Here is a 13,504-nt window from a genome sequence, read left to right as displayed (position 1 = left end):
TATGTGTCATGTACTTACGTAGCGGCCGCCTATCTCTCTCTCTTCCAACCCGGTGACAGTTACAAACGACGCGTTATCTATAAGGATTGTACGCCGAGAGGGCGAAAATGGGGAGCACCTGCTCGCTCCATATCCGTCCTTGCGCCGACCCCACGAACTCCTTACTCTCCCTACCTCATCCCTCTCGACGTCATCCTCCCCGTTCCCCCTACGATCATGCGTTTCTCGCTACTCTATAAACTCGTGTCAATGGGAACACAATCCACCCCTTCAACCCTTTTTCCAGGCGTCGTGCTCAAGGCGCACGGAGGACGATAGGTAAAAAGAGCTGGAGGCCAGAGGGCGATTCGGCCGAGGGTGAAGAACGAGAAACGGCTCCTGTATACAAATGGGAAAGCTGTCCTGGGTCGAGATTAAGTCGACCGGCCCAGATCGCGTACGAATATCTTGAGACTCGCAAACGATTCCTCTCGTCTTTTGTATATCTTTGTATTTTTGTCCTTATCGAAATTGTTACAGAATTTGCTCTGAAAACACGTTCGGAGTTTCTTCGATAATTACATTTTTATACTAAGATCCATTGGTCGTTCTCTATTTCGCAATTTTATCTATTGCAAGTGGATTCGCTGCTCATTTATACATAACTATATGCGGAAAGATTCAATGAGTATGCCGTGTACATATATATATAGTAAACAACTCATATTCCCTTTTTAGCTAATATTCTAAAGCGAAAACTGCAATAAAAGCAGAAGCAATTTCGACAAATTTAATTTAAGCAGCATAAGAAGCTAACTTAAATTCTAGATTATTTAAAGAAAGAACAAATTTTAATTCTTTTAACAATCACGGTATGATAATACAAAAGAAACAGATACCATGATACGATATTCTACTTTACGATATTCTACTTGTGAAGTTTTTCATTGACATCAGTTAAATCCACGAGTCAGTCAAAAAGAATCTGCATTCCATATTATTATCAATGACGCGATGCAGGAAATAGAATATAAAGCCACAATTCAACTGACAAGTCATTTGAAACGTGAGTGACGAAATTCTGGTCATTTTTCGCAGGAACGAAGACGGAAACATCAACGCGTCGCGACGCGACACGAGGCGACGTAAAGTTCGCGAGAATGCGCGAATTCCCCGATGCTGGTACACTCGGATAAATATAAACGTGACGCGAATCTTGGCAGCGACTTCGTCGGTCTCTCTCCACCCGCACTCCATCCATTACTCGGTCGAACAGGTGTGTGCGTATTATTGGCGCAAGCCGCAATCGCCGTCCGCCTCCGTCGTTTCTCGTCGTATCGCGTGCCGCTTTATGTACCCGCTCGCACGGCTTTCGGGGCCGCTTTAATTTACCGCGCCGAGAGTACGTCGACACCGGAAAATATTCGCCCACAGCGGGGGGGGAGTCGCGTGGTCGGATGACGAATGCAGAATCGTCGTGGAAGGGCTCGTCAAAAGGGGACCGACGCGAGGGTCCGCCGGGAAATCGGCCGAGGCTGATGAGACTACGTTTTTCTTTCCATCCTTCCGTCCTCGACTTCCCTTTGCGATTTGTGCGTCCCTTTTTTCCTATACACGCGGTCCTGCTCTTGCTTAAAATTGTGTTTTCGTGCGCGGTGTGCCTCGCGTGCGCAGATAAAGCGTCGCGACGACACGCGACAGAACTGGTACTGCCGAATGAGAAAGATATGGGAACGGCAAATCGCCCATGAAAAGTAACCATGACGAAAAATTGGATGAGTATCAGATAAAAGCCAAATTCTGATTTCGGTTATTCCGCGTTGAAGAATGAAAATAGCTGTAGCTTGGAAACTTTTATAAGGAAGAAAATATAGAGCGAAAATAAAAAGCAAGAAATGTAGCAAAATGCGTGTGATACGCCAATTTTTTTCGCACTCTTCGCAGTTGCAGCTGGATTTATTTTTTGATGAATTATCAGCGCGACGGTATGTGGTCGAAAAATGTGCGGGTGCAGGTTTCATGGCGTAAGCACATAGCAATCTGCGAATAGTGATAACGGAATAAACGCTCTTTGCCAATTACAATTTTGCAGACAGACCTGACAAGTGACATATGGCGCGTGATAAGTGCGGGAAGCGAGAGTTTGTATTTACACAACGCGGAAGTCAACCGTTAAATTGAATAGTGTAACGTAATATGTGGTTTACAGTCAGGAACACGGGCTTGCCTGCACTTTTAACGGTTGACTCAATTAGAGTGCGCAGTGGCATCGTTGATTGCTGGTGTATGGCACGGTGCAAATTTAATTACATAACCGTGGTTTACGCACCTGCGCTCCATTATCTTAAACAGAAATAATAATCACAATATTTATTAAAAAATCTGGATAAATGTCCAGGAATTATTTCGCGTTGCTTACGTTTCAGTACTTAATTGATTATATTATTTGCAGAATATGCCAAAATGCTCGATTTTATTTTTAACGTTTTACTTGCAGTTTCAATAATCTCCAATTACTCTAAAACCAGGATAATCAAAATAGAATCCAGAAAGCTTGCAAGATTTTATGCAACTGAAAATTTGCTTTCTCGAATTTAGCATTCGTAACAATAATACCATTTGCAATGTTTCTCAAAATAGAAAATATCTGATTTTCCTTCTCATGTGTGCGGAAAGTAGAATTTTCCGAAATTGCACACCTATCGCGAAGCTGCAGTTGCGCCGCTTTCTTACGTGGAAACCTGTAGACGGCCGGTAATCAGCGTGAAAGTAAAAAACTTTCGCAATTAGTCTAATGTGAATCTAGCCGAACGAACGACTCGAACGGAAGTTTTAACTTGACTGAAACAGAAACCCGATTCGGGAATAACAGTCGTCTCTCATTTGGGGGATCGTTTCTTTCGGTGGATATCCGCGGGAGGAGCATCCGCCGCCTCTCCTCTCTACACAGTTATAATGTCCTAGTTACAGGGCTCCTCGAGTCCACGGAAAAGATAGCTTCCTCGGGCGCAGCGCAAAACTTTCGCTATTAAATACTAATTCGGCCGGGGAGTCTCTCGAGTACCGTGCCGTTTCCGGTTACGAGACGGGGCTGAGAAAACACGAATGCACTTTCGCCACATACGTGCACGCGGTCCGCGATCCGCGCACATATCCCGGATCCCATTGATCTCAGAGACGTGTAGAGACGGCGGTAATTAGCCTCGTATCGTTACTAATTTGCTCATAGATCGATAGAGAGGCTCGATTATATGCGTCGCCTCACGAGAATATGATCACGTCGCTCCCCAGTGTTCGCGTCTTGAGATCTCTGGAACACCAGCGACGAACAATATCGACGACGGATTGCGATCCGCTTATAGCAAGTTGCGACGCATGGTATGCACATTCGCGCAAGCTAATCGCCCAATCGTATATGAGCTACTCTATACATTGTAAAGTTTGCAGAAAAATTATGAAATTTTTATGAAAATTGAATCATAATTAATTTCTGTAATATTTTCATTTGTTCTCTGACTCAACATCAATCATTTGAATTAAAAGTATAATATAATCGTTAAAGTATATTTTGTTTAAATAAAAACTTTAACATATATCAATTTTGAAATTTTTTGTTGCTAATAACAGTATAGTGAAATTGATATCAAAAACTTGCAAATTCTTTAAAAATCCGTGGTAGTCTTGAATGCAGGGAAATGTCTTTTTTGAGCAGGACGAGTAGATGAAACGAATGAGAAATCCTTTGAAATCGTAGAACAACTAGCTGATTAAAAACGGGACGTACGTAGGGCCAGCGGTGAAAGGATTTCTGTGTAAATACATGTAGGGAGTACGTGAAATAATATCACTGTGATTACGAAAAACGAGAACGAGCGATGGCGTTCCATCAAAGCGATTCGTCACGCACACAACTGTCGCGCGAATTAGGGTCACTTGATGTCGCATGAGTCGTACGTAGGTCCGCGTCGATAAATATCGACGTGACGTTGTTCCACATGGTGCATATAGAATAGGGTTGCTGAGGAAGAGGGTGTTTGGGTTTGGGGAAATACGAGCCACGTACTGTAACTCTTCTACTATCGGAGCACGGCACCGCGATGGGGATTGGTCACGGTATATGTGGATCGATATCTTTATTATGATGTCCTGTGCGCCGTTCGAGACCGAAATAATGCGATAGTTGTGGAGATAGACGTGTACAAAGTGCCGGCCTACTTGCTAATGCGAAGAAACAACGTTTCTCATTAATATCATTCTATTTTTTTGATAGTTCAACATTGCCGCGCCGTAGCGAAATTTATATTGACAATTTTAGAATATGGCCACATATTAATACTTGATTAATACACATTAATACTAATACTTAACAGATAATTAATATTTAACAGATTAATACTTGAAGCTATATAATATCGTTATGTCTACAATGATAATTGAAAATTCTACAATAAGCAGTAAAATCTTGAGGCAAATTACTTAACTATAAAGTTGTTTCATGATGTTATTGACTTTACAATTGCAATCGCTATAGAATCCTCCGAATATTAGTTTTGCAGAAGTAACAAGATGTGACCTAAAATACATATTCGAGCTATACGTGAGCGGATGGTCGCGATGTGCTTCGATGAGCCGATCAAATCGCGGTTTCACAGCGAAGATCCGCCACGAAATCAGAAGCGATTTAGTACAGCGAAGTCAGTCAGACAAGCGCGAACTCTGATATGGTGGATTCAGTGGAAAGATGGAGGGACCGACAGTGAGCACGCACAGGATAGCGTATCCATGGACAAATATTATTTTCCATCGTGAATGCAGGCGCTTGAATGCGTCGGGAGCGGCTTAGGCGAGTACGTCTTCACCGACGATGCGATCTACCACGGTTCACTTAATTTCTCATCTCTCTTCCCGTAGCCGCATACCACCGATGCTGCATTATGCTCCGCCGACATGCAGTCGAGATGTGAAACCGATTTACTTTTCTTCGTGACTCCCCCGTGTATGTATAACGTCGGAAAAACGCGGTTGCCACTCCCGGCGTGGAATCCCAGTGCGCGTAAGATCCTCCTTGTCGTAAGATCGGATTATTCCGCTTCATGATAATCCAACATTGTTCCGACAGTGAGCGTATCATCCGTTGGAAATACGTTTTCATAATCTTCATGACATGAAGAAGCGCCTTGCGTTATGTCGCTCGCGGTATCGTAATAGTAATCATGCAAAAAGTAATAATGCCTTTCCCTAAAAACGCTGCTCCTATAAGTTATAACAATATATATTTGAAGAATTTAATGTGGGATTTAATTTTCAGAAGAAAGAAATACTTCAATTTTGAAAACAATGAGTTTTACTTAAATATAGAAAAATGCAAGAAACAATTTGTAGATATCGCTCTTTTTCATGTATTAATTTTCAGGAGACTTAGTTTACATTACAGCAGAATATTAAAAAATTGAAAATAATATTAACCATTGTTTATTATATATCTCGTAATATTTAATAATTACAAAATTCTATATTTGTTAAAACTCAATGCATTGTTTTCTGATATACGTTATAAATAATTGTCTGTAATTGGAAGCAGTGTTTTATTAATTACCTCAACAGGATTATTTAAAAAAATTATAATCTTGATGTCGACAGAAATCGAAATTACAAAACTATCTGACACGAATCCACGTGAAAGAGCTCACAAATTGACTGAAATATTCAACGGTGACTCGAAAACGTCACAGAGACGTCGCGCGACGAGGTGCACCTTTTACGATTTTAAGGCGCAAGAAGCGCAAAAGCAGGTATGAGACGGGGATGATGAGGAGGATCGCTTTCACGAATGCATATGATCGCCTCGGTTTCTGCCGACGAGAATATCGCATTGCAAAAACAGCCGGGAGCACGCGAGCGTTTCCGATTCATCCCGTAATACGTGACTTCGGAAAAGTTGGATGCTTCGTGGCCGACTTTCGAGGGAGCTGGACGCGCTAGAGAAAAGATTGGTCGATGACTGAGTGCGGACTGGCGTGGCGAGAGGTCAGGGAATGAACAGAATATTCCATCGTGGAAAACACGAACGCGAACGGAGAGAGGAAAAGCCGTTGCCGTGGCCGCGGCGCTTTTGACGCGAGGCGTCGAGGTCGAGCACCCCGTAAAAAATGTTATTAAAATGTGTTTGTAGTTGCCAAGGGAGAAAGACGTTATGAATATTAAGTGAGTTCTAGAAGCGCGCTATCCATATCGATACACATGCAGTTCGCAAGCAACCGCGAGATTGATTCCGCGCAGAAACAAGCAGATTCATTAGAGCCCCCCCCCCCTCCCCGCGTTGAGCAATTTCGTTCATAACGGCGCTCGCCGAGCTTTTTAAATCTCCATAATAAAAATTATAATATGTATATTTGTTGAGTATTCAGCGGTGCAGTTTAGTACGATCCAATTTGCTATACATTACATGAGTGCGCGTAACGTGATATTTTGTTTTATATTCTGCTAATTTAATTAAATGCATTTTATTATATCGGATTCATTAAAACGTTAACTAATCCAGTTGTGTGCCGCGGCTTACAGAATATTATAAAAAATTATTTATTTCCCTAGAAAAGCTGGGACGTACATATTTATTTAGCGCGATAATTTCTTTTCATACTCGCGGAAATTTCTTTAATCTCAATTTTGTTAATTATCTAGTATCTGTCACCGCCTACGTGGAAAGTTTATTTTAATTCCCTACGGTAAGATAAATTTAACGGGTACGGTGCTTTTTGTTTCTTATAACTTTTTACCGGTTCGGGCGAATCGGTCGGAACAAAGACCAAAAGACTACCAGAAAATCACGACGCTGGTCCGCCCGCTCAGTGTACCCGGCAACGTTGTGCAACGATGCGCGAGAAAAAACGAAGAGTCAGGGCTTCTCTCTCGTAGTAGCGACGGAAAAGGAAGTCTTTTGTTCCTTTGCCATGGGCCACGACCAGGTTAATTAATGCTACTGGGATAACCCGGACTTCACTACTGGTCGAAATCGTCGCTCGAGAAGCCAGCCTAGTACATCTAGACTGGGATGACTTTCAGCATGCGCCAAGTTCTCGCAGAAACTTGAGTACTATTTTACAGCGCGCATCAGACGTGATCTATAATTATTAAATACTGTTACTCAAAGGAAACATGACACAAAATGTAACTATGTATAAGAAAAAAGTATGCTTAATGTTGATGTCTTTTAGATATTTCCATTAATGCATACGATTTTACGAATTATACTGTTTTGTTTAAGCAAAGTTTATTTTGTTTTGTTCGCAGAGCTTTAAAGTTGGAAATGTGATTATTTAAAAACGTTTGATTGACGACATTTATTGAAGAACCTTTTACATCATTATCGGATAACAGATAAAGATAATTGGCAATTTGTATCGTAGATATAATTTGTATTGTTAATAAATTTATTGGTTTACTTTAGTCCGTTCTATACGTTAATTACAATACATGATTATAGAATTTATTCATTAAAGTTGCGATAATCACGATTCTATTTATACAAGTCAACTGTCTGAAGGGATGTAAGGCGTATGACGGAGGGCGGTTGCTTAATCCGCTTATACTCGCATTTAACCCATGTTCTACGTTAGCTATTTTAGATGTAATTCCCGCGTGACGTAAATGAGATTGCATTATTAACGTAATTGCCGGCGAGCGTTCGAACTGGCGGCGTCTCGCTAAAAACGCCTCCGAGCTAAGTACAAAGGATACCTTCTTACGTTCGTCGCGACAAAACGATCGCAAACGGAAGTAAAGTAAACATTAATAACGGCGAAGTAATGAAGCGAACACGCTAGATGAGAATTCGTAAGCTTTCTAGAGGATCTAATTAGAAGTGCGCACCATAAAGGCACTCTGTTGTTTAGCGCTCGTAGTATTCATTATTTCTTAAATAGTAATACATCTACATAACAATACAATCAAACATTAATATTGTTATAGAACCATATGCTTTTCGCGCAAATATTCTCCGAGAATAATAAAGAACAAATAAAGGAATCCAGATGGATGAAATTAAATAGTGAAGAAATATCTTATTTATATCTTACTGGAGTAATCTTACTCTCCGCCATCTCGCGCGAGATCCTCTCCGACTATTTTACGCGAGATCGTTTCCGATCAACTAGTGCGAAATCCTCTCCGATCAATTCGCACGAAATTTTCGCCGGTCAACTCGCGCGAGATCCTCGCCGGTCAACTCGCGCGAAATCTTCGCCGGTCAACTCGCGTGAGATCATTTTCGACCAACACTTATAGTTCTTTTTGATGAGACTTTCTCCGCTTGATCTTTGTAATTAAAACGGTTTTAAACGGATGCGAATCCTAAACGAACAATTGATCTTTTTTCACCATAACGAGGTTTTTCAGAATTCTAGAATCCATTGTAAGAACGGATACTAAAACTCCTGAGGGCTAATCTCCGCTTTTCACTGCGAACTTCTAAAAAGTTCCACTCTCGAGGCGGCAACTTTGCCGTCAGCGGCACACTCTTAAGGGTTAGAAAGGTTTGCACGGGGGATGTGACGCGCGATCGGTTAAATAATCGGTTACAGTGAAAATATGTATTCGCGGTTGTGAGAAAATCGAGGAAATAGTATTTCATCCACTTATACATTTGAAACTCCAGTCTTCATTGAAATTGCGCGGCGTTTGCCCGTGAGAGTTTAGCAAGTCATAAATAATTCTGCAGTGTTATTAGCGTTTAGTTTTGTGTGCTGTCAGTTTTTCCAGGTAGTCTTTGCCACGAATTCCCATCCTTTTATAAATCTAAAATAAAAATAATGTAACTATCAAAAGTATTATTTTACTAAACTTTTATGCAAAGCGTTTATAAATTTTAATTTTCACGAAAAGTATTTTTAAAAGATAAATAGATAAATTTATGAAATTTAAGTTAGTAAAAGAAAAAATTATATATATTTGTTTTAAATTGAACATTTATATAGAAATAGAATAGCAATACATAAGCTAAGCTATTATTTATTATCATACAAATTTTGGAAATGCAGTAGAATAAAAATTTGATAAAACTTTATCTATTCTGTTTTTTTTTCTTTTTTCTTCGTATTTTATCCTTTTGTATCATTAAGATTTATTTTTAAATATTTTTAGTAATTTTAGACATGTGTTAAATAAAAAAGGTATTTCTTCAAAATTATTTCTTGTTGTGATACAGAATACGTTTATCATATTTAAGTGAAATGATAAATTCTATAAAAAATAAATGCATATATAATAATATTTGCGCAATATATAACAAGTTTTTCATAATACATTACATAATTTTTAAATATAAGAGAGAGATTTATGACAATAATATAAGCAAGCCACGTGGAACGAAATTATGCAAACATTTGACGTAGATAATTAATAAGACTTGCCATTTTGTTTTACAACTGCTGTGAACCGTATAATAAACAGATGTAACAAGAGCAATTTACCTAACTTTCCCGTACGAATCGATTTTAAAGCCTGAGATGTAACATTGGTAAATGACAAAAGCAACGATTTCAATACTTTGCGCAAGTGCTAATATCAATATCAAGCTGTCATTTACCGTACAAAGGTTATAACATGTGTATTTGCAATGCGTACTTGACTCATTTTTCAAACTTTACACAAGTGTGCACAAGTTTGTACTCCTGTGGCGTATATACGTGTATAATATGTGTACTATCCTTGAAAACAATGCGACAATTTATTTCTATTAATTTATTCGACCTTTTTTAAAAGAGTAAAGTTATTATTTAATTTGTACAGAAATATAAACTAAACAATTTCAGTATAATTTTCTTTCACATACACGTGACGTGATACAAGCTAATTATTAAGATATTCGTATCCTCTTACGATTTGAGCGATATCTGCACGAACTTTGTACGGATACGCGCGAATTTAAGAGTCGTTCCTCTTGAAAACGTCCGTATATTCTCTCTCCAAGAAAACGACTCTTTCGCACGCTAGGAAAATTCAACGTGGGACGAATAATAGATTATTGAACAGCGGTTATTTATCGCTACGACTTCACTGGCTGTTATTAATCGTGATTTTGCCTATAAATGATAATAATAAGTCACTGATGGAACTGTTGCTGTCAATAATCTAGACATTAATCTGACAGTTCGCGATATTGATCTATACGCAAGTTTGGGATGATAAATGAAGTTCATCGCGCGGGTCAATAGATTTATAAATTTTATATTGTCTTTATTATAATATCTCGCGCTCAATTAAATATATCTTACATTTTATTCACAAATAGTGATAATGAAATCGTTTTCTTGTGACAAAATATCATTCACAAAATATCGTGCAACAACAAACACATTCGATTTTATATAACATATATAACATATATTATATATATATTATTCTATTTTAATATAACATACATTTACATATAGTATATTATCTTTTATTATACACACATATATAACTAATGATTAAAACGTGTACCACAAGTGTTGGAGCACAAATAATCATTTCTCAAGTCAATTTATTTCTGTCAGAACTTAACATCGGAGACGAATCGATCGCGTGGTGCTTTTGCTTGAACGGCATCGGTGGTTCCTTTCGCAACCAAACCCGGCATCAGTCAAGCCCGGCCGCGAACCTCAGAACGTGACTGCTGTTGCTTTGTGCGCTCAAGGAAACGCTGCCTGTTAACGGCGTTACCAAAATTGCGGCAAAGGCGACGCCGGGTGGAAACGGGAACGGCTCGGGGGCGCGGATGCATTAAACTGGGCGAACTTGCGACAGTCGTGACAAATGGCCAAAAGTGGCGACCATTCGCGGGTGCATATACTCTAATGTCATAATGGAACGCGCGAGAGCGCACGTGGTCGCGCGCGCCACCAAAAACCGCCTACCACATAATTACGGTTCTTTGTAGTTTACCGGTAGCCCCCTGCGCTGGTTATTACACATCTATCTCCGACAATTTAAGGCTCTCGCGTATGTTGACGGTCGGAGCTACGTCCTCAACCGGAGAAGCGCGGTTGCATCTCGTTACTTCTTGTTTCTTGCTCGATTACTGTCGCGCGCTCGTCACAAAGTCGCAACGCAAAGCTGCCGGACGTTTTCTCCACGACGGAAGTTATCTGCGACTGCAGGACGACAAACGAGTGCCCAGTTCGCGAACAGCGCAGTTGAGAACTGTCGAGAAAATGAATGCATGGGACTCCTTTGCTGTTCGGGGAGTCATCGCGACATGTCGCTGCGTTTGGTGGCGTCAGCGTTTTTCCTCCGGGCGGTAACGGCGACGAATGACGCGATGGCGGAGCTAAGCGACGAGCATGCGGTTTCCATCCCGAAAACGACGACGTCGCTTCCCATGCGAAACGGTGGTTTCATTTACTCTGGCTCATTTCTCGTGACCCGTTTGCATTCGTGATGATAGCCACGAGTTTATCGTCCCGACTCTTCAAGAAATGTCGCATTCGCATTTAGCTGTTCCGTCCGCTACGCTCCGTACATGTATGTATGTGATGGCCGTATTTCTACGCCTTTGCAAGAAGATAACATCTGCTATCTGTGGTCAAATTATATGCAGCTAGAATTTTGCATGCATAATCATAAATATACGTATCTCATTGCGGTTTTGTAATATTGGTCACACCAAAATAATTAAAATAGCGTAGTTATAACAGCTTTACAAAATATATTTCAAGATATAATATAACACCTGAAATTTATATGTCTGTAACGCACAAAGTGGCTGTATGGATTTCTTTTTATTACTGTAGTGAGTCAGTTTTAGGAAATTTACATAATTGCTCATATTTTTGCGCGATGCGCGAATTTTTCGTAGTTTTTCGTATGATGCGCGGTTTTCTCATGTAATATGTTCATGACACAGAACCAGTTAACTACATTTTTATTTAATATAAAAAGATTTATTTGATTTATTTTAAAGTAATTAAATATATAAGTAGGTAAATAAATATATCAGGATGATATCAGTTTCTGCGGATATTTCGTCAATCTTTCAATAATTCTTATGCTAAACTATAAGTATATATTTGAAGTAAACAAGAAAGAAACGCATAAATTATCCGGATGATTGAATAAGTATCTTACATTAAACGATTGCTTCTTTCATGTTCAATATAAGCATCTTGTTCATCATAAGCATCATTATCTTGAGCAACGATTAATCGCTCGAACCATCATCATCGTACCGTTAACGTACACGTCTACCCTTGTGGCCGCAGCGACGCCGAATGATGCGACGTTGAAGCGCTCGCGGAGACACGTCAGGGGAATGGAGCAGTCGCTGAGGGTGTAGGCGGCAGTGGCGCCGCTGTGTTCTGATGGAGCAGTAACATGGTGGCAGCGGCGGTGGCGGCGGCGGTGGCGGCAGGCGGCAGCAGTGGAGGTGATGGTGGTGGTGGCGACGGCGGCAGCGGCGGCGGCGGCGGTGGCGATGGTGGTGGTGGTGCTGGCGGCGGCAGCAGCGGCGGCGGTGGCGGCAAAGCAGGGGCGGACAGGCGCGAGGCGCCGTACCCGCGCTACTTCAGTCGACGTCAAGCCGTCGCGACGACGCGTGCGTATTTCATTTTACGTCGGTACCGCCGGAGCTCGCGAGACTCGCGTGTTCCGCGCGCGGCGTGACTTGTCGAGCGTGTGCCCACCTGTTCGCGTCGGCGGACGCGATCGCGACGGGTGGCCCCTCGTGCGTTCACGCAAGTGTGTGCCCCTTCTTTCTCTGTTGCACCCCTTACTCCCTGAATAAGTGCCCTGCAACGGCCGCGAGATCGACCGCGCGCGTGGCTCCGAGAATTGCCCTTCCGAGGATTCGTCAAGTACTCATTGGCCTGTGTCGCGATTGTACAGTCTTGCGAAGAGGGCGACTCTTAGAGTGCTCCCCCGATCTTCTCGTGACAGATAAGAGGATATCAGATTTACCAAAGGATACGCGAAATAGTCATTGACTCGTCCGGTCACTGGACAGATCATCATTCTGCGGCTGTCTGGGCGTCGAATTTGTTCCGGGTGTCGATTCGCTTGCGGCGAAAGAGTTATTGAAGGATTGACGAAATACCCATTGAGACTGATATCGCCTGTTCATCATCCTGATTATCGCGAATCATCCCTCTTGCGAGGGATATGAAAATGCTCCAATAATCCCAAACCGAGTAACCGAGTAACGTCGATTGATCTACAAGATAATCATCGTGGAGGATTGGGAGCGGGTGAAATTCCCATCTAGCGTGATCACATGATGATTTGTAACATGCCAACGTGCCGTTGATACGTCACCCAGTGAGAACCGTGTACAACGTGCAGGGAAACTCAGGGGGGAGCAAGAGGCAGCAGTGCTCAGGAAAGTCTCGTTGATTACCAGTGAAACACAGCTTTGGATTATGACTATTGGGTACGTAAACCATTTGTGATCCTGTCTATCACGTATATCGGAGTAACGTGGTTGAAGTCGTTCGACAGATGATTCGATAAGCTCCCTGCGGACAGCTGTTTCGCTAAACACGCAGCAGGCGTG

The 13,504-nt window shown here is 41.4% G+C and overlaps 1 protein-coding gene across 17 annotated transcripts in view; it reads left to right on the top strand.

Annotated features, from left to right (window-relative positions):
• LOC105287975 (CUGBP Elav-like family member 2) overlaps positions 1-13,504 on the top strand; it is a 457,839-nt gene that overhangs the window by 114,907 nt on the left and 329,428 nt on the right. For 9 of the 17 annotated variants that reach the window (XM_026975345.1, XM_026975359.1, XM_026975358.1 and 6 more), the window contains exon 1: positions 12,493-13,381. The exons of 2 other annotated variants lie outside the window; for them this stretch is intronic. The gene's annotated coding sequence lies outside the window, so the exon portion shown is untranslated. Of the gene's footprint in view, positions 1-12,472; positions 13,382-13,504 lie in introns of those variants that run through there. 6 more of the 17 variants (XM_026975344.1, XM_026975343.1, XM_026975342.1 and 3 more) reach the window with 3 other exon arrangements.

This window comes from Ooceraea biroi, chromosome 2, assembly GCF_003672135.1.
Source record: "Ooceraea biroi isolate clonal line C1 chromosome 2, Obir_v5.4, whole genome shotgun sequence".
Classification (NCBI taxonomy): Eukaryota; Metazoa; Arthropoda; class Insecta; order Hymenoptera; family Formicidae; genus Ooceraea; species Ooceraea biroi.
The sequence above is the reverse complement of the archived record's forward strand: the minus strand, read 5'-3'. Positions and strand labels throughout refer to the sequence as shown.